General features: G+C 41.2%; 1 protein-coding gene across 4 annotated transcripts in view; it reads left to right on the forward strand.

Annotated features, from left to right (window-relative positions):
- Positions 1 to 25468, forward strand: part of CALD1 (caldesmon 1) — a 178382-nt gene that overhangs the window by 43960 nt on the left and 108954 nt on the right. For all 4 annotated transcript variants that reach the window (XM_058681350.1, XM_058681349.1, XM_058681352.1 and 1 more), the window contains exon 2: positions 15837 to 15929. The gene's annotated coding sequence lies outside the window, so the exon portion shown is untranslated. The remainder of the gene's footprint in view (positions 1 to 15836; positions 15930 to 25468) is intronic.

Raw genomic sequence — 25468 nt, forward strand, 5'->3', positions numbered from 1 at the left:
CCACACGTGGGGGAGACCTGAACTGGATTTCAGACCTGAACTGGCTCAGTCTGTTATTACAGGCATATAGGGGATGAAGATCTTTCTCCGCCTGTTAATTTCAATTTCTCTTCCTTTCAAATAAGATAAAAACAACTTCCTCATTAAAAAATGAACTTCATATTATTGCAACAAAACAACAAAATTCATTTATAGAAAGTGCTATCAAAAGGTTAATAGAAAATGCATAGTATAAAAAAGCTATGCATGCATTTTAATGTTTCAGTATCAACATAAAATTATCTTTCAATTTCATCTTCCACGAAAACGTTTAAGAACTCTTATACGATTTTCCTGATTTTAAGAATTTAATTTATTGCACTTTTAAATTATTTCCTGTACCAAGATCCAAGGTGTTCGGTGTTAAAAATCAAGCTCTCAATATAACTTTGTCTACCTTTGGAAGCTTCTATGGTCTTGAGCAGGAACAATGATCCTGGCAGTGCTAACATTTTGTTTTATTGACATTTGTTATAAACTCTGCTACAAATATTTTTTTGGAGTTATTATTACTGATGTTCCTGATTTGACAAATGGTTATTTAGAAATTAGAAGAATTCACAGATAGGAAATGTAATCAGCTTGATTCCCCTGAACATCACGGATGGAACATTGGAACCTCTGTATTATTCAGCAATTAAAATTTATCTTGACAATAGGATGTTGGACTCTCTGCCATTGTCCGTATCTACTATGTCAGGATGCACTTAAATAGCAGAATAATGGACCTTAAGACTTTTTTTTTTTTGAATGACAATATTGTTGTAATAGTAAAGGAGAAAGCAGGGAGGGAAGGCTGTGAACTGTATCATAGAATTAATTAACTAATTTTAAAAGAAATGATACTTAGGGTTAATAATGTCGATACAATACTAGTTATAATAGCCTTAACTGAACTCATGAGGTCTAAGGATAGTGGAATGATAGTATTAATGAGTTCATTAATCATGTTAGGGGATAACAGAAGAAAAGTGTATATGATGATAAGAGAAAAAAACTAAAGATGTAGCATATTAAATTTTGCTTTCAAAATAAAATGATTTGTGTCTGCTGAAGAACTACTGGAAGGAAATATATTAAAACCTTAGATGCAGGAATCAAAAGAGGCTTTGCTTCTATATCTATTTTATACAACTGCAAAAGGTGTGTTTTTGTATTTCTTAAATTTTCTGTAATGAAATATATATTTACACTTTTATTCCCCAGCAATGTGTCTTATAAATACAAAAAATTAACATACATGGATGACTTTAGAGATTTTACTATTTCAAACCTTTTACTTTATTGAGTGAAATAAAAATGAAATAGCTTTTTTTCTCCATCAATAGAAAGTGTCATGAACAGTGCAAGTTACCAGGCAGATATCAAACAATACAGAATTGAGATTGTTCATGAAGCTTGTAATCCAGTTTGGAAACCCATGATAGAACTAATTTCGACTTTTTTTCTCTGGTTTTTTTTTTTTTTTTTTAATTTGAGCCACCAATAGGAACTGAAACAGCAAATAACGTAGAAGAAAACAACCCCTGACTGGGGCACCGCTTAAATAATTGAATTCTGGCTGCATTTAGTATTTTCCTTTTCACTTCCTCTTAATCACTTTTCTGATATATTTCACATAACATATTTACAGCTCTAGTCAGGCTTCCAGGATGGCATTTGTAACTGAGCTGAGTTGTCTTAAGTTATCCCGAGATGTTTGTTTGCCATTCCTTGACAGTGATCTACACCATCGCATTTTTATGTTTCAAATACGTAAGAATCATCGACTCATCTCTGGAAAGTGTATTTTGTAAAACTACAGGATATGTTTTCTAATTAGGCAAGACAGCTCTGCGCAAGCTGTAATCATGCCTGCATATTGCCAGAATCATCATTTCAATAGAAACAGAGATCTGCCCAACAGTTACTTGGTAATGGAATGATCAAAATTTTTATCTGCTTCATTTCATCCGATCAACTCAATCCTAAATGTTGAACCTAATAAGGCTTCTTTTGGTATTTTACTTGGTAGCTGAATGGTGGCATAACCATGCTTTTCAAATGCTATTCTTTAAAGATGCACTTATTATAAAGAATCTCAGTTTAAAATATCATATTAGGGCCCAGAGCGGTGGCCTAATGGCTAAAGTCCTTGCCTTGTGCATACCAGGATCCCTCTAACCCCAGTGGCCCCGCTTCCCATCCAGCTCCCTGCTTGCGGCCTGAGAAAGCAGTCAAGGACAGCCCAAGGTCATTGGACCCTACACCATGTGGGAGACCCAAAAGAGGCTCTGGGTTCCTGACTTTGGATTGGCTCAGCTCCAGCTGTTGCGTCTGCTTGGGGAGTGAATCAACAGATGGAAGATCTTCCTCTCTGTCTCTCCTCCTCTCTGTATATCTGACTTTGCAATAAAAATGAATAAATCTTTTAAAAAAAATACTATATTATTGTGGCGATGCATTTCATTAACCTATCCTCCATTTTGTTGAAAGCACATACTCTATTCAGTTTAAAGATAGCAGCTTGAGTTTGAATTTTGAACTCTGAGAGACTGAAGTTTGAATATTATCCACATTACTATCAACCAGCTAACTTAACTGCTAAGGAAAAGGTCAGGATCAGACTCCAGGGAGATTCCAATAGCCCATCTCATATCAGTTTTCAGTCTGATCCTGGGAAGAAGGGTGCTGGATGATGTTTTCATCTAGATTTACATATGGAAAAGACTGAGTATCTGGAGACATCATTTCTTTATTTTCTTTACACATCACCAATAAGAAACTGCTATGTGCTTGAAGCTGTGATAGACCCTGGGAACATAGCAATGAATAGCACGTAAGTTGTTTCATGTTTGTTTTCCCATGAGAGTGTTAACTCTGTAATGCAGGGATTTTGTCTGTCCCCATCTTAGCGGTAACCTTAGCAACTTGCATTTCATAACTAGAAATAGAATCCCAGGCTAGACTGACGTTTTGGCTCATGACACAGGAACAGTGCAAGACAGTCTCCAGAAAATATCCCTGATGAGGAATAATAGTCACAGCAAAGAACCACTGTTGTTCCTCAACCTTGTTCTTCCATTTCAGAATGATGCCTAGAATACAATGAGGTGCGTCAAATTTACAAGAATATCTTTGGATTTTTTTTTTAATATTTTAACAATAAACAATGTGAAATCCCACATTTCTGATGACCCATTTCAATAGCAACAACCCTGTGCTTCAATGGAGGTCCCCCATAGCGTCTATTTTGATGTTCACATATTTCAAGGTCAGGAAAGTTGCACCAAACGCTGCTTACCCCATGTTAGGCTCTCCTACTACCTAATTACGGTGAAGGTGGCCAAATTACAAGAAGTACCTAGACACAATTTTTGAGATAGGTATTTTGTAAAATGTTTAGCTCCTGGTAACAGTTAAGGATCAAGCTGTGGATTTACTTCATGTTTAAAAACAGACGTAATGACTAGTTTTTCAAAAAAAATAAAAATACGAAATAACCAGCTCCTGTGAAATGGACATGGTTGTTGAACAAACAAACACAGCCAAAATCAGATCTTCCTGCCACTAGTGGAGCAGTCCCGGGTAGTCCATTTAATTTTTCTAGGTCTTGCTAGGTCCAATTCGTACAATATTACAAATATTTTTGTCTTGTTAATCTTAAGTAGACATGAAAATCATCTGAGAAAAGGAATGTGAAAGCACTATGTAATAGAAAAGCACTGTTTTTTGTGTTTTTGTGTTTTTGTTTTTGTTTTTTCGTGTTCTTCATCTATTTGTGATACTATTTGTCACTTGGAAATCAGCCCACAGACGGCTGGCCTCATTGATAATTGAAGCATACTTGCCCTACGACCGGTTCACTCCATCCCTACCAGGCATTCCAGGCATTTCAGTGCAGGAGTAAGGTCTATGGGAAAAAGTCAAAAGGAGACTGATCAGAGGAATTCCGCCGGCCCTTCCCAGGGCCCTGTGTGCAAAACGATCCCCAGGGCATTATTTTCTCTGCTTGCTGATGTCCACAACTTCCTAGACCCTAGCAGATGGATAGCTAGATCTTGAACAGAGAGTGTGTGAAGCTCTAACAGCTTTCTAGGGCAAGGTTCCACATAGCTCATCCATGGAACTGCAGCTTCTTTCAGTCATGAAAATAGGTGTAGCACTGCCTGACTTCTTTGAAAAGGCAGAAATACAGTATGCAACTAGTGATTTTTTTTAGGACCACATATACTGATGGGTTTTGCTTTCATGACGTGCTGGGTAAAGTGATTCTTTTCTTTTTTTTTTTAAAGGTTTATTTGTTCTCATTGGAAAGGCAGATATACAGAAAGAAAAGAGAGAGATCTTTCATCAGCTGGTTCACTCCCCAGGTAGCTGCAATGGCCTGAACTGAGCTGATCTGAAGCCAGGAGCCAGGAGCCAGGAGCTTCTTCCAAATCTCTCACTGGGGTACAGGGTGCCTAGGCTTTGGGCCATCCTCAACTGCTTTCCCAGGCCACAAGCAGGAAGCTGGATGGGAAGTAGAGCAGCCGGGATACAAACCAGCACCCATATGGGATCCCAGCAGATACAAGGCAAGGACTTAGCCATGAGGCTATTGTGCTGATCGCGAATAAAGTTATTCTAAGTTGTGATTTGAGCCCTGTATCCTACTGCTGTCCAGGTTGCTCACGTCAGTGTTTAATGGCTGGTGCCAACCAAGATCAAGGTCTTAGTATATAGCTCCGTGTTGGAGGACAGAGGTGGGTAGTGCTGGCCAGTTACAAGGTGAAAAAGTAGAAGGGTGACATTTTGCTTTTTGCTTTTTTCCATAAAGGAAATATAATATATTGCCTTGTCTCTAGATACTTAGATTTCAATCAATAATGTGAACGAACTCTAGAAAATGTGTCAGAATACTCTGATAAACAAAGAGCATGCCGTACAATAGACACATGAAACTCAATTCACTAACTCACTAAGGTGTGTTGAAAGTGTTCCCTGCGTTGACTGGAAGAATTCTCTGTGCTCACACAGCCTCAGCCAGTAGCCAACCTCACTGATGAGACTGTCAACTAAGAGTCACAGAATAAATGTGATTCATTTTAGCTCTATTACTGATCATTAAACTCATGTTTCATGCCTGCGGACGTGTTAAATTCACATACGAAAAGATAAACTGTGTAATTGGTGCCTTCCCAATTCCTAGTTTTCAATCATGTGTTCTCACTTTTGACTTTTCAGTAATGAGAAGTCTAAGTGTTTTAGTTGCTCTTCTCCTCATCACCATAGTTATTTATGGATCCTCACACAGGCACATAGACAGACGAGGATAGCGACCACTGGAAAATATAATGTACACAGCAATTAGCTGCTTACAAGCAGAACAAGAAACATCAGAGTTCGTTAACAATAATGATGATGGGGCCCGGCGCAATAGTGTAATGGCTAAAGTCCTCACCTTGAACATGTCGGTATCCCATATGGGTGCTGGTTCTAATCCCGGTGGTCCCGCCTCCCATCCAGTTCCTTTCTTGTGGCCTGGGATAGCAGTCAAGGACGGCCCAAATCTTTGGGACCCTGCACCCATCTGGGAGACCTGGAGGAGACTCCTGGCTCCTGACTTCGGATTGGCTCAGCTCCGGCCATTGTGGCTGCGTGGAGAATGAATCATCGGATGGAAGTTCTTCCTCTCTGTCTCTTCTCCTCTCTGTGTATCTGCCTCCCCCAATAAAAATAATTATTTCTTTAAACAAAAACAGTAATGATGATGATAGCAGTGATGGTGATGCTGATGGTGATTGTATTGGTGATGACACAAGAGATGTAGCTACTAATGCTTCCCCACAGCCTTTGGACTTCTTCATGTCTACACCAAGTCTTGATGTGTGGTAGTTCTAACAAATTCCAGCTGCAGGTGCACTGCGTGTTTTCTCAACAATGTTTATAGCTGCAGGAAACTTACCAAACATTGACGTCAGCAACTTTCCCAAGAGAAATCCAGAAATTCCATAAGACCATACATGATTTTCTCCTTCATACTAACTTCAGACAAAGAGAGAACTTTTCATAAACTAAAAAACATCAATGTCTGACTCTCCCTGCTGTTGATACCTTCTTATGCCTTCTCTGATCAGAAATCATCTTGCCCTCGTTCTTCCGTTCACAGCTGAAAGATCTTGCCTGATGTAAAAGCAGCATGAATTGCTCTTTTAAAGATTTATCTCGACTTAAAAGGAAGATATTACAGAAACAAGGAGATACAGAGAGGTCTTCCATCTGCTGGTTCACTCCCCCAAGTGGCCTGTTCAGCCAGAGCTGAGCTGATGCAAAGCCAGGAACCAAGGGCTTCTTTACAGATCTCCCACATAGATGCAAGGGTCCAAGATTTTGGGCCATTCTCCATGCTTTCCCAGGTCATAAGAAGGGAGCTGGAATAGAAGTGGGGCAGCTGGGACTTGAACCAGCACCTAAATGGGATGCCACTGCTCCAGGTAGAGGATCAGCATGATACACCACCATATCTGCCCCATGAATTATTCATAATCAAATTATTGCCCAGGAAACATTTCTGTTTCTGTAACAGAAAAGACTTGAGTGAAATGGCACTGTCTTAAGACAGCGAAGCCCTCCCTTTGTAATATGCTATGACCTTGTTCTGCTCTGAAGGAACTTTTTTGGCTTATCTGAGAATATATAGCTAAGGTGGGCACTACTTTCGTATTTTATAATATTTTAAGAATTCATCAAATTTTTCCTACCTACCATCACTGCTCCTGGTCACCTTATGGTACAAATAATAAGCTAAGGATTGGGCTATTCTACTTTATAGATGCAGAGTCACAAAAAGGAAGATAACAGAATTAATCTTTGGGCTTGTGGGAACCCTAAAGTGTGCTGGATTCAATACTAGATCCTTTATATATTATCTCATTCATTCACTCATTCACCTGACAAAATCCTCTGAGGGATATGTTATATGGAAGATAATATGCTAAATGCTTGGGATGCAATTGTGGGTAAGACTATGTTCTTGCTATCAAGGAGCCCAGAGTCATACAGTACTCAGTGTGGTAACTCCTGGAAAGCGGCATGAACAGGCTACCAAGGAATCCAGAGGAGGAAAAACCCTCCAAGCTAAGGATTATTTGCCCTTGAGAAGGCCCCTAAGATTTTATTCTATTCAATATAAAGTTCTCATATAGGCATAAAATTTTACCCTGAAGTGTAAGTATACTGCAAGCAAATTCTGCTCCTGAAACAAAAACAGCGTAAATGGAAGCATTGTGGTAAAAAGCTCAGAGGACTCCTTATTCAAGCCATCGATGCATTCATGAGCTGCTAGAGGCGGCTTTGGGAAGGTGGGGAGTAGAATGAAAAGAGGAAAAGCAATGGAAGGCAACAAAGGCCTGAAGAAACTGTGGGATTCATGGCATCTTAAGATAAGAAGTAGTCCTTGTATTTGACTTGTTTTAGCATGGGCCAGTTGCAAAAACATTCAATATTTCCCTTTCGAAATACAGTAAGTCAAAATACATATGTGAAAGTTCCCCAAGTCACTGGTAAATAATCCTGTGCTGACTTTTAATTTAGAAGTAATTGGCCAAATTGATCCCAGCCTTCCTATGATGTCTCCCCTGCAGAATTCACTGATTTGCAAGACCTTATTGTCTTCTCCCGTTGTTTTCTTTCTTTACGCTGCTTTATTTTGCTACTGGCATGAGTTATGATCAAAGATATTGGACCATCATGACTTTGTACAGCGTAAGGTCATAATTACTCTTCAGTTGTCATCTTTCCAAGTTGAGACTTCATTTTTTTTCTAGTTGTATGTAAAATAAGATCGTATTTTTAATTTTTAAACTTCTATTCATTTGAAAAGTAGAGAGACAGCCAAAAAAGGGAGAAAAATAGAGTTCTAATAGTTAATTCTCCAAATGTTTACAATGATCAAGACTGGGGCAGGCCAAATCCAGGAGCCCAGACCTCAATCCGGGTCTCCTATATGAACAGCAGAGACCCAAGCAGCTGAGACATCATCTAATGCCTGCCAAGGTACACATGATTAGAAAGCTAAAATCAGAAGCAGAACCAGGAGTTGAAGTAGGCCCTCCATTATGAAATCCGGGCGTCTCGCACAGTGCCATAACCACTTAGTCTAAAGCTCCCAACCATAGAAATAATCATTGAATAGCATATAATACACAGAAAAGTACACAAATCATTCCACAGTTGGATGAATTCTTTAAAGATTTATTTATTTTTATTGGAAAGGCAGATATATGAAGAGGAGAAACAGAGAAGATCTTCTACCTGCTGGTTCACTCCCCAAGCAGCTGCAACAACTGGAGTTGAGCTGATCCAAAGCCAGGAGCCAGGAGCTTCTTCCTGGTCTCCCATGAGGGTGCAGGGTCCCAAGGCTTTGAGCTGTCCTTTACTGCTTTTTCAGGCCTCAGACAGGGATCTGGATGGGAAGTTGAGCTGCCGGGATTAGAACAGGCACCCATATGGGATCCTGGCATGTGCAAGGCAAGGAGTTTAGCTGCTAGGTTACCGCGTCAGGCCCCATCTGGTGAATTTTTACAGAACAAACACAGCCGTGTTGTCAGCATGGGGATCAGGAAACAGGGTGTTCTTAGCACCCTGAAAGTCCCCTTCACGACTCTCAAAAATTGTTAAGCACCATCACTGCCCCCAGGAAATTACTAGTCTGATTTCTAACACCAAGCATTGTGTCTGCATTTGAATTTTACATTGCAATTTTTTTCGATGTCTCATTTGCATCATGTTTCTGAGATTGATTGCCGAGAAAATACTTTGATCCTAATTACTGTTTGTGTTTTCATTGCCTACCACAGTTGATCCATTTTGTTACTGCAGTTATTTACAATTTGCAGTTATTATCAATAGCGCTACTCTTGATCTTGATGTCCTAGGTCATGCTTCTGACAAATACAAACATGGAGTTTTGTTGTCTGTATATCAAGAGTAAGGTTTCTGCATCACAGGGTATTCAATTAATCAGTGAGGCACATATTGCCAAATATTTTTCCCAATTGATTTTATCAATCTACGCTTGCACAACACTGCATGGAAGTTCCAATTCTTCATCAACACTTTGAATTAGTAGACTTTTAAATGTCAGTTATTCATGGAATGTGTTATTTTAGTTCATTGTAGCTTTAATTTAAATTTTTGAGTGACTAAGGAGATTAAGCACCTATGCACGTCTTGTTGGCCATTTTAATATCCTAATCATCCATTTTAATATCCTAATTGTTAAGTGCCTGTTTAAATTGTAATCTGTTACTGATGAATTATCAGTAATTTCCCTGTTAATTTGTGAAAGTTCTTTTATATTCTAGATAAACATCCTTTGTGAGGACATGTATATATTGCTCATTTTTTCCTCAAGCTATGATTTCAGCTTTCTCTTAGTTAATGGTTAGATTATCTGTCATTTTCTTATTGATATGTGTTAGATTCTTTATATATTCTAGATGCACATTCTTTTTTGAAGATTTATTTGTTTGCTTGAAAAGCAGAGATGGAAAGAGAGAGAGAGAGAGAGAGAGAAAGTGAGCTTACATCCACTGATTCACTCCCCAATTTGTCACCTCAGTTGAAGGCATGACCACAACCCAGATCTCCCACATGGGCTGCAGGGACTGACTGCCAGGGCCATCCTCCACACTAGTAAGGAGCTGGATAAGAAGTGGGGTATCCTGAACTTGAATCAGCACTCATTGGAGATGTTAGTGGTCCAAACAGTGGCTAAACTACTGGCCTCTACATATGCATTCTTTTTCATATGTATATATTGTTATTTTTTTTTTCCCTCAACCCATGGCTTTACTTTCACTGGTTGGTTGGTTCTTAATTTTAAAGCAGTAGAATTGATCTCTTTTTCTGTTGTTGTTGATGGTTTTTATGTTCTGTTTATAAACTCTTTATTCTAAGTTCATCGAGGTATCATTTACTTTTTCCCTGAAATAAGTCTATGGTATGTTATTTCATTTAGATCTGCAATCAATCTGGCAATATTTAAGGGGTGTGGTGGTAAATAGAAATAAAAATTTGCTTATCTGTTTTTCCATAAGAATATCCAACTGAAGTGCTAGGTGATGTTATGTTCCTCCACATGGGGATTATCTCGTCCTTTGCAAGGACTAAGGTGTTCTGAGATCTATCTGACATTTTGTATGCCTCCTGAGAGTCTATCCCAAGATTCTTTGTATTTGCTTGTTCCAACTTCTTATCAAAGCATATTCACACACATAAAATTTACTATTTTAGAGTATAGCTTTGCAAGTTTTGAAAATATATACACAGTTGTATAACAACCCCCCAAAATAAGATACAAAATAGAATTTTGTCAGCCCCAAGTGATCCTTCCCTTCTTGAACTTTGAGTTTTTCCAACTCAACTTTGGAACTGCTGATAATGCTTCTGATTCACAGAAATGTCTACTGACTTTCTTACTCTCTTATGCCCTCTTGTTCTTGGTGCTTGAATCGGAGGCCACTCTTCCACCTTTGTCTCCCTCCAGGATGTTGGTCCCACAAGTCCTGCTTTCTGCAACAGCTCTCTGATGCCTTCCAACAGATGCTGGGTTTCTACTTTCCACTTGTATTCCTGTTTTCTGGTTGTTCTCCATGGAAAAATTAGACTGTTACAAGTGAGTGGATTATGGGCAGATAACCAAATGAGTCGATCTGTGTTCAGCATACTCATTGAAACCCTATTCCCAAGCATTTCTTTAATTGATCCCAGAAAGGAAAAAAAAAAATGTTGATATTGGCATTTTGGCTACCCCGTGTGTTCAGTCATGGAAAGAGCTTTAGAGTAAAATAAATATAGGTTTGCTTTCTAACTCTGTCATTTATCAATTATGTGATAGTGAATTTCAGTCTGTTTTCCTATCCAAATGCAGATAACCACTCATTTCAGTTTTATTGTAAAGAATAAAGAAGTTATCAGATAGCAAGCACTTTGTACAAACCAGGCATTCAGTGATTTATAGATATTATGATAAGTTACATTACCATGTATGTTAGAGCTATAAAATACACTCATTTCCAGCCTGATGCGGTAGCCTAGTGGCTAAAATCCTTGCCTTATACACACCGGGATCCTTTATGGGCACAGGTTCATGTCCCAGCAGCCCTGCTTCACTTCCAGCTCCCTGCTTGTGGCCTGGGAAAGCAGATGAAGACAGCCCAAAGCCTTGGGACCCTAAAAATGCATGGAAGACCCAGAAAAATGTCTTAGCTCTTGACTGCATATCAACTCAACTCCGGCCATTGCAGTCACTTAGGGAGCGAATCAGCAGACAGAAGAGCTTCTTCTCTATTTCTCCTCCTCTCTGTATATCTGACCTTCCAATAAAAGAATAAATAAACCTTATTTAAAAAAAACCACATTCCTCTCTTAAAAATGACGAGGAAGGAATTTCAGTGGGTCTTTCCAAAAGATGACTCTTCAAGGTGGGCATATCTGGGATGTGATTAAATCACTGGTTGAAGTCCCTGTGACTCGGCTTCCAATGCAGCTTCCTGTTGATGTATACCCAGGAAACAAAAGGTGATGGCTCCCTGCTACTCCCATGTGAGACTCCGAGCTCCTGCTTTCAGCCTGGCACAACAGTGATTGTTGCACACATTTGGAAAGTGAACCAGAGAAGATTATGTCTGTCTTCCTGTCTCTGCCTCTCTCTCTCTCTCTCTGCCTATTTTTTTTTTAAAGATTTTATTATTATTGGAAAGCCGGATATACAGAGAGGAGGAGAGACAGAGAGGAAGATCCTCCATCCGATGATTCACTCCCCAGGTGAGCCGCAACGGGCTGGTACGCGCCAATCCGATGCCAGGAACCTGGAACCTCTTCCGGGTCTCCCACGCGGGTGCAGGGTCCCAAAGCTTTGGGCTGTCCTCGACTGCTTTCCCAGGCCACAAGCAGAGAGCTGGAGGGGAAGTGGAGCTGCCAGGATTAGAACCGGTGCCCCTATGGGATCCCGGGGCTCTCAAGGTGAGGACTTTATCCGCTAGGCCACGCCACAGGGCCCCTCTCTACCTTTTAAGTAAACTAAAATAATTTCTTGAAGAAGCAAGATACTTCTGTGAAAACTCAGTCCTTTGAGCTGCTGGAGAAGAGGAGGTTAGCTGAATTTGTTTTACTCTAATCTATGACAAGGCAATTTGTGGATGCTGAGACACGTAAACACACTTTTTCCTTGAAAGATTGTGCATTTATACATAAACCATATGAGCTAAAAAGGATCTTAAAAATGTATTCCAAATGCTTCATGTTACAAATGAGGAACTGAGAAGACAGGAGTGGTTAAATAACTTGTTGAAGGTCAGTGCACACATTACAACTTATTTAAATGACCCAATTCCCTAGGACCACTTATTTTCTCTAACATACTACTAGCTTCCATTTTCAACAATAAATGAAAAACAGGGATGATTATTAAGGTTTTATTGTCATTGGCTCATTCTGACTAGAATCCATAGATTTATTTTTAGACAGTTTTATTTTAATTTCCATCCCCACAAATTATGTGACTTCCTGCCAACCGCGACTAAAATAGTCCTCACCATTGCTTTCCCATTCCAGGGAGTAGGTCCTGTAGCTTTTCATTCCTCTGCCTAGTCCTGAAAAATACTCTGCCTTATCCCCCAACACTGAAGAAGTCCAGGTAAGCCCTCCACAATCCTTTTGGATTCCCCTAGCAAACAAAGCAGTGGAAAACATGTGTCCTGCTGGACGCTGGATGCGAAAGTAGCTGTGCATGTCTTTAGCAGTCTATGGGCAGCCCACCAGCACCATGGTTGCCCTCATGCTTTAGAGGGAAGGCCCTGCTTCGAGGATTGCTTTGGGTGAGACCCTTGGTTCAGCACTCTTTACATACTGTGTACCTTTTTAGTTCTCGAAAGAACTAAACAACTTGAAACAGTTCCATGATTATAGACCACACAGCGATCTCATCAAAATCTCAGGACAAGGTTCTCTCTCTCTTTTTTTTATATATAAATTTTATTAATTACATTTCATTATGTGACAGTTTCATAGGCTCTGGGGATGCCCTAACCCCTCCCTGTACCCTCCTCGCATGGTGGATTGCTCCACCTTGTTGCTGTATTACATTTTTTTATTATTATTACATCGCATTATGTGTCAGGACAAGGTTCTCAAGGGTGCTACCTAGAACGTTCCATCCTGAGGTCTTTACATTGATGACTGTTGCCCAGAAATACATGCCCACCCCGGATGCATCTTTTTAGAGAGACAGTCCTCACCAGCAGCCTGTAGTAGCCCTTGATCACAGGCTGCTTTTTTTTATGTTTTTTTAATGGCTTGCTTATTTAAAAGACAGAGTTAATAGAGTGAAGAGATTTGGGCCCGGCGGCGTGGCCTAGCGGCTAAAGTCCTCACCTTGAGGGCTCCGGGATCCCATATGGGCGCTGGTTCTAATTCCGGCAGCTCCACTTCCCATCCAGCTCCCTGCTTGTGGCCTGGGAAAGCAGTCGAGGACGGCCCAAAGCTTTGGGACCCTGCACCCGCGTGGGAGACCTGGAGGAAGAGGTTCCAGGTTCCCGGCTTCGGATTGGCGCGCATCGGCCCGTTGCGGCTCACTTGGGGAGTGAATCATCGGATGGAAGATTTTCCTCTCTGTCTCTCCTCCTCTCTGTATATCCGGCTTTCCAATAATAATAAAATCTTTAAAAAAAAATAGAGTGAAGAGATTCATACAGAGAGAGAGAGCAAGGAAAGAGAGAGAGGGAGACTGGCAGAAAGGCAGACGAAAAGAAAGAAATCTTCCATTTCCTTTTTTTTTTTTTTTTTTTTTTGAGACTGGGCTAGCCCAAATTCAGGAAGGTGGAACTTCATCCAGATCTCCCATGTGGTGGCAGGGGGCTGCAATGCTTCAGCCATTCCCCACTGGGTACCCAGGCACATTAGTAGGGAGCTAGATTGAACATGGAGCAAGCAGTTACACATATGGGACACCAATGCTGCATCAGCTTAACTCCACTGCACCATAACCCTGGCCTCATGCTGCTGCCTGATTTACTTTTGTTCAGAAACGCAGGTGTTAACTGTATCCAGTCAGAACGCAAATGGGAGGACAGAGTTCTGTTCATCACCACAGCCTGTGTTCTGACATTGGAGCACTCACTCAACAAGTGAGTGGATATGCACAGGCATCTAAATACATCCATCACTCTGGAGAGAGCTGCTTCTATTACTCTCTTCACGACTTGTTAGCTCGGTGGCTTTAGGCCATGCCTTAAACACGGTGAGCTTTTCAATGCTTGTCCTCAGACATAGAATATCTTGGAAGCTTGTTACAGTGATCTAATAGTTTTGTGTATGGTGTTTTTGTAGAAGCCTAGCACTAAAAAAGTGCTACCTATGAATAATTATTATTTTTACAATAAAGATTATATTATGAAAGGATCTTTGGGGATTGTTTTATAGGAATGGTAATGTCAAAATCAGGAGTTCCTAATTTAGCCATGTAAGGTAAAACTTTATATATATTTTTTGTTCCTCATGTTAGCTAGTTATTCATTCTTTAAAAATATCCTTAATTTAACCTTTGCAAAGACTCCCTGTTGCACTGTTATCATTTAAGCCCCTTGCCTTAGTATCCATTTGGAAAATGACATCTTTCTGAAAATACTTGCAGTTGGAATTTTAAAGTAGAATTGCAACCATTTTGCCAGTATGGGCTAGCAATGTTTTCCACTTGTGTGATTTGGAATGATGCTAGTTTCTGTTCCTCATGCGACTGAATGGTTTAATCAGAGGTTTCCTGAAGGCTCTAAGACAATCCCTTCTCATGGAGGACTTAGAATACCGGTAAGAGGAGACAAATTCCTGCTTTCCTGTCATTGCACTTTTTGGTTTCCCTATAGTGAACACTTTCACATGAAACTCACTTCTCCTCATGCCTGAGTAGATGATTACATTGAAGACCCAACAGATGGTACCTGATTATCGATCCTTAGTGTCCCTGGAGACTAGGGGAGGAAGTTGAGTTCATTCACTTAAGACATCTGGGTCCCTCTCACCTTTCCTGCCTTCTTTTTGTTATCTGGGGTCTTCTCCTTTCTGATCAAGTCCAGTCCAGATTCAACTTTGCCTTCCAAGGATTTTGACAACAGCATCTGAGCCTAGTCATCCACCACGTGTGTGTTGGGCATCGCCTGAAAAGCTACAGCCTACAGGAAAAGTTGAGGAGGAGTGGGTCACTCAGGGATCTGTTTGAAATTGCAAGATAGTCACTGGTACTGGAAGCCCTTACACCAAGGAGTTAGAACTCTGGCTGTTTAACCCTAAATCTGAAAATAGAAAAGAAAACCATCTGAAGGTAGACTCTACATTGGGTCACTTGGCTATTTATTCAGTTTCTTTTTGTTTGTTTGTTTGTTTTCAAGCTTTCCTTGCTGTGTCTCACTGTCAAGATGGCACATGAACACTCATGGACACTATAGACCAAAAATAGTTTTTCCTCTGATAGGACTTGCTTCTTCCGTTTTCCTTTATCTGCTTGCAGAAGGGAAACGAGGCAATTAAATGCAGACACCGTCAGACAGCTCATATTAAGCCTACTACCTTCTCAGTCCCATTATTTAGGAAAACTCCAGGATCGTAACAACTGCATTTATTTTCTTTAAAATGTAGGGAAATAAAGAATCACTATGTCTGTGATGTTTTCCCCATAAAGTCTAAATCTTGCTTTGCACATAAATATATATATAAATATATGTCCACATTGGCTAAAATTGGTCCCACTTATTCATGCTTCTATGTACACTTCATTACAGGTATCATTAAGCATTTCAAGATCATCAAATCGAATTCCATAAGGATTAGTGATTAGCCAGCAGTCTCAGAAGTGGACATCTGATTGCTTACCTGTGAGTAGTTTCTTGTTTTTGCTCAACCTGCCTACCTAAAGGGCCTTGCGGGAATCTAGGCTTTGCGGGGCCTGATGGGTCCAGTGGCTAGGGTGCTGATTTGCAACACAGGCATCCCATGTTGGGATGCTTGAGTTTGAGTCACACCTCTGCTGTGGATTCCAGCTTTCAGAGGTGAAATTTCTGGTTCCTGGCTTCAGGACTGCTACGGGTACTTGGGGGAGTGAATCAACAGATGGGAGCTTTCCCTCTGTCTCTCAAGTAATTTTTTTAAGAGAAATCCGTCTTCCTCCATAATGCGTCCAGTTTCGAAGGAATTCTTTTCCTGTCGGGGAACCCGAATTTCTGCCTTACTTCCATTTCCTGAAGAGTCAATCATGAAGTCTGTTTTTCAGGGAAGAGGGCTAATGACTGGAGGCAGTAAACAGGTCCGTTTTGCAGAATAAGTAAGTTCCTCTTCACACCAATACTGGTGATTCTGGCAGCAAATTATTTCTCGCTTGGAGCCAACCTTCCCCACCAGAACAGCCACCGACAGACCTGGTGAGCAAGGCAAAGGGATTCTAGTAAAACAAAGGGGACAGGCATTGCTTGGTTTTGGTTTTGCCAAGATTAGACCCAGTAGGAAGGCAAGGTTTGCAGGGATTTTATATGGCTCTCAGGCAGTTATTATTTCAATATTTTATCAATTTTCCCTTTTCCCAATCTGCTCGGACTGCCAGAACCAAACACTGAGTTCAGGCATGGAGGTGTTGGCAAAGTCAGTCTTCGGTGGCCTCTCCCACTGCTGGATGCCTTCACCCCACGTCCTCACAGGGGTGTTGGTACACTTACCTGTCTCTGTGTCCACACGTTCTCTTCATGTAAAGACTCCAGGAAGATTGGATTGGACCCACCTTAAAGGCCTCATTTTAACTTGGTCACATCTTTAATGCCTTATCTCCAAATACAGTCACACTTTGGGACTGCCTTAAATGAATTAAGGGGAGTATGATGTTGCCCATGACACTGTCACCAGCATCTTCCCCCTCTCCGATGCAGATTTTTAGCTTACTTTCATTTCCTGGTGGCATTACAGAATTTTTAAAGTTGTAGCCCATGCTCTATACAACTGTCACAGTACTGGAGGAGATTTTGTACATAGTAGGGACTTGATAATAAAATGAATAAAAACAAATGACTGAATGTATTGTTGCAAATCTGTATTTTATTTGCCCTAAGACTATCTTCCAAAAAGGATATTTTAATGAATTTACTTATAGATTTTGAAAAGCAGCAGAGAGAGAGGGAAAGCGATCTGTCCACTGGTCCAGTCAACCAAATGACCACAGCATCCAGGGCAGGGCCAAGCAGAAGCCAGCAGCCTGGAACCCCATCCAAGTCTTCTCTGGAGGTGGTAGGGACCCACATCCTTGGGTCGTCTTTCATTACTCTTCCAAGTGCATTTACTGGAAGCTGGATCAGAAACGGAGCAGACAGGACTTGAACCAGTGCCTGCCTGGTATGCTGGCATTGTAGACACTGGCTTAATCTGCCACTCGACAATGCTGACTCCCAACTAAGGAATGTCTATGTTGCATTCTCACTTGCTGCCCCCCACCAGAAATACAAAGAAATAAGTGACAACATGGGGAGGGGTTCAAAGGTGTGATCAGCTGATGCGTTATCATTCTCCTCAAAGAAATAAGAAATAGCATGGACATAACCATAAGGGGTGCCCTTTTTGAGAACTTTGGGGGCAGAGGAAACTTACTAAGTTCGAGAACCTGTGGGACATCCAAAGCTATGGAGCCCAGGAAACAAATGAGATATGTGTCTCAAAGCCAGGTGTACACTAGAGAGAAAAAATAAATTCGCTATGCAGAACCTCTGGATGGAAAATAACAGCACTAGGTCGGAGCTGTTTGAGAATGGAAGACTGGTTTGAGAATGCAATCACAAGGGGTGATGTTTGCCTAGTCATTAAGGCACTCTATGGGATCCTCACATCCCATTCAGGTTACCTGGGTCACAGTCCTGTCTCCACTTGGAACTCCAGCTTCCTGTCACATGCCCCGGAAAGCAGTAAGTGATTGCTGACATGATTGGGTCCCTGCCATCCATGTAGGAGAGTTGATATGAATTCACAGAGTCTAGGTTTCAGCCTGGCTCAATCCCAGCTTTTGTGGGCATTTTGGGGAGTGAATCAGCAAATGAAAAAAATTCTTTCAAATAAACTCTCAAATACTGTGATTAAACATTGTGTATAGAAGATGTTTCTGGTAAAGGACAGGAAGAAACTCACTCAAGAGGAAGAGGTGACACATTCCCTCCAATGAGACTGTGAGAGAAGTATACTAGCTAATGTGTATGTCTATTTGTTCTTCTCTCCTTTTACCCCTGTGTTTCTTCTCCTGGCTGGGGACTATGCCACGAGCCATTCCTTTGGTGCTCACTCTGCCCAGGTTTCCTTTGCTGTAACTCTCAACATGTTTGTTAGACTCCCCGGGTTCCTTCCCAGAGGCCTTCTAGAACAGCATTTTAATTCGGGACCATTTTCTTCATCAGCCAGTCAGAGCTGCTGGGAAGGGACAGTAGGAGGGAACGGAGTCAATTGCTCAATCCTGAGGAAGCAAACGCAGGTCTTCTGCAGGTGGGGGGAAAATCAGCCCCTATGAAGTAGCAGTTCATCAGTGTGGCCAGTAAATGGCACAGTGGAGGAAAACATGTCTCTATTGCACCGATTGCACTGCTTAACCCAGGCCCTGACGTATTTCCTAAGCCCACCATGCCCTAGATGTAATGGACAATATCTTAATGTTTCACTGGCACATCAGACTGCAGAGCTGACAGAGAGCAGAGGGGTTAGGTTGTGAGTCATGATGGTCATGAAAACCCTCTCCTCTCCGGGGTCCCACCATCAAACGCCATGTCTGATGGGACTTCACTTGCTCTTGAATTTCTCTAATTTGCCCTACTTGGTGTGATGCAAATAAAAGAAATGTATTCATCTCTTTTGGTTTTCCAAAAATGTTTTCACTTTCATTTATCTTCTCTCCTTATCTTTTTCTTTTTTCCTTTCATTTTTCAGATTTATTTATTTATTTAAAAGCAGAATTACAGAAACAGAGCAGGAGAGACAGAGAGCGATTTTCCATCCTTTGGTTCATTTACCAAAACCTGCAGTGCCTGTAGCTGGGTCCGTCAGGAGCTTCCTCTGGACCTCCTACGTGGGTACAGAGGTCATTTTGGTCATCTTTTGCTGCTTTGCAGTTTGGTCTCCAACCGGCTCCCATATGGGATGCCAACATTATAGGCAGAGGCTTAACCCCCAGTGCCTCAGTGCTGGCTAGCCTCATTGCTTTTTCACTTTCTTTTTGCTTCTCTTCCTCACTCTCCTTTAGCAGAAATCTTTGATTTTTTTTTTTTCTGGGATCACCTGAGAATTGGGGGAAGAGGTTATAGAAAGTCTGGAAGCCTCCATCTCCTTCCCTGAATTGCTGCGCCGATTTTTTAAGATGAACTTTGAGATAGCAGCTGACTTCAGGTATTCACTTCCGGATTTTCCTCATTGTGTTAGTGAAGGAGCCAGAAAAACAGGCACCTATGTTCTTGAACTTGTCCAAAGTGTCAGTGATAACCTGGATCCATAATTTTATACAAATTTCTATGATCCCAAATGCAATTTTAAAGGCAAGAGGAAATAGCTTTGCAATCCACAAATGGCCTGTTTGGAACATTCTGGTAAAGCATGGCTTGTGGGTCAGCTGAGCTATCTCTGACTGTGTTTCACTAAGTCCATCCCACTACATGCCTGGAGAGAAAGACCATTTTCCTCTGAACATGTGAAAGAAGTGCTTCGCATTCTAAGCACCTAGCAGGTTTCACTCTTGCTTAAGAACACTCAAATGGGACATTTTATGATCACTATAGACCAATATGTTTTGAGTCAGTTGAAGCTCCAGATGGAGTGGAACAGAGAAGTTTGAGGGGTTTTTTGGTTCTCTTTTCTTGTATTTCATAGAGCAAGTCTCTCTGGGCACTGCTGACCAAGCACTCCATCTCCTGTCTAGTGCCACTGGGCCCAAAGTTTTTACAGTTAGATCTGAAAAGGTCTTCCTTAGACTAAGATGCTTTCCCACAGATTGGCTTCAGGCAGTCAGTAGCTGCGTAGGCGCAAATGGGAGAAAGCGTGGATCTACTCTCTTATCCAGACAGGAGTCTCCCCTCAAAAAATAGCTCTCGGGATCCTTTGTCATGCGGTGTCTGGAAATGCCTGGTGAATGGAGGCCTAGTTCATGTTTGAATGGTATTTGAGGGGACATAAGAAACACAGATTCCATGGTCTTCCCAGCATTCTAGAAACTTTAATGGTAGGGAGTGTGAGAACGTAGCGTAAGTGTTAACACCTACAGAGTAGGTAATCTTGGCAGGAAGTTGCATGTGAGCACACATGCCTGTCCAGAACTGACCAAGTGGCCAAGCCAAAGAAGGAGGCTAAGAGCAGGGAGATAAACAGACAATGCACTGAGAACTGTCAAGGATTCTTCAGCCTCTTGCCCCATCCTGGGCTGAGAAATCTTTGTTTTGTTTTGTCTTGTTTGCTGATGGTCATTTGGATTTGTTTAACATCCTTCAGAGATCCTACAAAATTATCTACTAAAATACTAGGCTGCTACACAAATAGTGAAGCTGGAGTACCACCTGCAGCAGTCTTGGCAGAGCCAGACAAAAGTTTAAAAAGGTGCAAGCCTCACCCCATTGCCTACCCCGGATAAGCACAAGTGAATACAGGTGAAGAAAGAATGTGTTCTTAGCTTCCAAAGCCAATGAGCAGAAATCGTACCTTAGGCTGCACGGGTGGTAGGTTTTGTCTAGTTAAGGGTCACAGACTACTTCTGAGCTCTGCTTTGGGATATTCAGTAAAACAACGTGTGAAGCTCTTATGTGACTCCATACAGTGCTTCTCAAGAGGATTTAAGTTGGCATACATTCTTTCTGGAGGGGAAGAATGAACTGAGACACTATCCTTCCTGCTAGTCTCTCTATCCTGACTCTGACAATGCCAAATCCAACCTCAACTTTTTAACAGACTTTTCCTAGAGGAAAAGGCAATGTTAGATTCTCTGAAATAGATATTTGAAGCTGAACTGACTTGGATTTTTCTCCCCCTGCCCCAGTTCTGCTAATTCAAAACAAAATGTCCATCATTCACTCTAACACTAACCTTTAAGAGCTGCAGACAAACGAAGTCTGAATATTCACGCCAATGTGGTACAAATGAGCTGTGATTTCAGGATGCTGGCTGTTGCCCTGACAGGGGAAAGGAGCAGTTGACTAGTTTAATATCTTTGGCTGAAAACACTTTGTTAGAGAGCCATGGAGAAAGCCAGCATTAATACTGAGTTTTGCTGCTTAAGGACTAAAAACGACATGTAGTGGAGTGGACAGCCTTATTTGTGGGGGAAACTGTTTATCACATCCAGGGATTGCAAAGAAGGAGTAAGTTCAAACACAGGCTTGGGCCTTAAGAACGGAGTTTTTTGGTCTGTTGGTTTGTTTTTTAATCTGACTTCATCATAGAATTATATAAAACTTACACATCTATAGACATTGAGTACAGTAACAGACTACTTCTCCCAGATGATTGGCTATTCATTTGTAAATGAAAAATGGCGTCATAAGTCAAGGTCATCCGTGAGGAAGGAGGTGATGCCATAAACACCTTCTTCAAAACACAAGTTCATCCGCTTGTTCTTCAAATATGTCTGTGTGTTGACTAGAAGCTTCTCCATCCCAGGTGCTCTATTAGGTCTCAGCTTTGTTACCCGTTTTGACGTTCTTTCTTATAAACTGTCCTCTTTTTTATTTAGTACAATGGAAAGATTTGGTGAATATAAAAATATGTTCATTGTGGTGAAGTATGATTTTCACACTTATTTTTTCAGTGACTTTATCCTGACAAAGAAACCTACATATTCTGAGACTTCTCTGCCCAATCACACCCTATTTTATTTGTTTTTAATATTTAGTTACTTTCTTCATGAGGCAGAGAAACTAACACAGAGAGAGAGAGAGTGAGAGAGAGAGAGAGAGCGCTCAAGGGAGAAGTCACATCCACTGGCTCATTTTTCAAGATATTGCCCTGAGTCAGGTCAAAGCCAGGAGCTAGAAACTCAGTCCAGATTTCCCACGTGACAGGCAAGCAACCAATTACTTGAACATTCACCTTCTGCTTCCTGAAGCATATATTAACAGGAAAGTGGAATTGCAAGTTGAGCTGCGGTGGGAATCCAGGACCTCAGATATTGTGTGCAGGCACCTAAGTGGGGGTTTAACCTCCAGGACCAAATGCCTTGCCCCAAGTACGTGGCTTCAGGCAAAGTACTGCAGTGCATTGGTGGTAGCTGAAATTCTACTTTTTTACAAATTACTTCAGAGTGATGCCCAAGTGCCCCTGACAACATATGTTTCCTAATTTCTATTTGCTATGTAGCATCAAAACAGAGGAATATGTAGTTTCAAAGACACCAAAATTTCTAACAAGGTAAGAATACTGTGGCATTTTTCTGGAATTGTTGTGAGAATCAGGAATAAGAACAGATACTGGTTTTCATGATAACAAAGGAGCTTCAGTCACGGGTTTTTCTGTGATGGGTCTGCCACAATCCCGTGCCTCACTTTTGCATTTAATCTTGTATTCTGCCTCCTAAGAAAAGCCTCACAAATAATCTTCACATCCCACAAAAGCCTGGGTCTGTCCAGGGACTAACCATGATACATTTGATTTAGCTTAAGATCTAAAGTTGATTATACAAGGCAAGCAAAGAAACAGTCAAAGTGTGAAGTGTCATCATTTATTTTTTTTAAAAGCTTTGGGACAAATCTAGCTTATTTTCTAACTGTGAATCCCACTTACGTGAAATAATAAGTCCATTTGCCAAAGCAGAAATGAATATAAACAGAAGATTCATTTTTACCTCATTAATAAACATCGAATAGGAGCTTAACCTAACATCAAGCAGGCCAACTGCCCCTGACAGGAAATGGTTTCCAGTAAGAACATTTGCAAGGAGCAAGAATCCTTGCAGGCAACCATACAAGCATTTCATCATTGCAGCCCTTGCCACAGTCGACCTTAGTTTATCCATTTCCAGTCTTATGAGACAGAGCCAAATTCAGGGATCTATAGCTCAGCTCTGACACTTTGCTTTTTGAAAGATTTATTTATTTATTTGAAAGTCAGAGCTACAAAGAGAAAGACTTTTCATCCACTGATTCACACCCCAAGGGGCCACAATGGCCAGAGCTAAATGAGTCTGAAGCCAGGATCCAATAGCTTCACCCAGCTCACCCACATGGGTGTCAAAGGCCCAAGCAACTGGGTCACCTTTCAGTATTTTTTTCCCCAAAGCCACTAGCAGGATGCTGGACCAGGAGCAGAGCGACCAGATCACAAACCAACCCCCTAATGGGGCGCCAGTGATGTGGGCATGTTCTAACTCTGTGATCTCCAGCAAACATCACGCTGTCGCTGGGTCTCATCCTTTTTTAATCTGTGAAATCGGGACAGTAAGAATTATTACAAGAATTTGCATTGATACTGATGAACTTCCTAGGACTGTGCTCAGTATATGGTAAATGATACTTAACTGTTGGTTAAATAGGCAAACTTCCCTATCTAGACTGTAGGCTGACACTGATTCACCTATAATTTACCCTCGACATTCTTCATGTATGGTAAGCCCCTGTGAAAGGCATCAATCAGGCATTACACACTGGCAACCCAAGGGACCAGCTGCTCAGAAAATGAACTTCCATTGCCCAGCCTTTTTTTTTTTTTTTTTTTTTTTTGGAGTTCGGATGCTCTTGGGGATGTACGAATTCTCTGTAGACCCCGTAGACCACCAGACCATAGATACTCACTTCTATTCTATTAGAGTATTTTAATTTGTCATCTTTGGAATAGATGACATGACATGACCTCTCTGGAATAAGTGAATACTATGTATGAACTCTCCTATTCTTGGTAATTTTATGGCTTCTTGGAGTAGGAATATGGGACAAGGCAGAAATGAGATATAGCCACTTCCATGCTCTGATGCTCAGCCTACAAATGGGGTTCTGATAAACTGCCTACCCTTATTTCCATCCCAGAAGCCACAGAAGCAAAATAGAAAGCAGGGAAGTTGAGAAAATGGTTACTTAATAGTAGACATTACATAATGTTGGCGTTGCCCAGTTACGCCAAGCTCATTTAAGCTAGAATCCAGAAACAACACAAATCAAAGTGACCTAAAAACAAAGGGTTATTTGTCACTCGTGGTTTCTCGCTACCCCTGCAAAGCTAGGTCTCTCCAATCCATGTAACGATGATCCACGCTCAGGAACTCCCAGCTGATAGCTTTCACAGTGAGGACAAAGGAGATTCCTGAAGGGTTTCATGTTTACAGGTCTATTCTAGAGGTGACATGACATTTTTGCTCTACAGAGAAATGGGATAGCTACACGTAGGAGGAAGATCATCCATCCTCAATGACACCGTCCAAAACCAAGGCACCCAACCTTCCCGGCTGCCATCTCTGACCAACAGGGCTATTCCCTGAACCAAGTAGGAATACTAACAGCTTCTCAGATCCACGAGACAGTACCTGAATGGAGATAGTAGTAACATCCCACCTTGCTCCTCCTTGCGGCTCACAGCATCATTGACCTTTGTTCCCGCTCATAGACCTTCCACGTTGGAGGAAAATAGCCTTTGATTGCTGGGGTCACCTCAGCCTTTTTGCGATGTAACATCTGTTTTTGAAAGTCAGCTGAGACCCTGACTTAAATGTGTTTAACTTAAAAAGTACCAAAAGAACATCCTGTTTTCATGAATGTCCAGGGGCTGGGTGTCAACAAATAAAAGGTCTTTTTGTGGCATTCAAAGTGGAAAAGTTGGTTGTGAGATGTTCTGCCACTAGGATAAATTTACTGTGGACTGCTCATTTCTTGGAATCATAAACCCGTGTTTGAAAACACAGTGAACCGGCTTCGTTTAAATCAGCAAATTTCTGCTTGTTGGTGGGTGAGAAACATGCTGTTACTGTTAGAAGGTCACGAACTGAATGGGTCTAGAAAGATGCCCACTTCCTTGGTTGGCCAAGTTAAAGTCTTATGCGAATTTTCTGTGTCTGCATAAATCCTTTCAGAAAGTGCTTGAGGGATCATTTGCTTTCATATTACTTGCAAAGGACCTGAAGTGGGAAAGAAGATTTGAAAAGTTCACCATGCTTCAGACCTGAATGCATCCTTCTCCATCTCTTTGGGAGAGGGAAATGGCGAAGAGTTTTATTATCTGCCCCTAGAGGAGTGAGTGTCTGGCACATAATAAATGTTAATATATACCTGATAAATGGGTACAAACTCAAGTCTTGCGGATTTATGATCCTCTTGTGAATTTTTGCATGTGTGTGTGTGTGTGTGTGTGTTGGTGTCATTTCTGCTTGAAGAAGCAATTACCACTCATATCTCAGCCCAGCGTAGAAAAAAATCATTATATCATTCCTGAAGTCCTT

Source organism: Ochotona princeps, chromosome 25 (genome assembly GCF_030435755.1).
Source record: "Ochotona princeps isolate mOchPri1 chromosome 25, mOchPri1.hap1, whole genome shotgun sequence".
In the NCBI taxonomy this organism is placed as follows: domain Eukaryota; kingdom Metazoa; phylum Chordata; class Mammalia; order Lagomorpha; family Ochotonidae; genus Ochotona; species Ochotona princeps.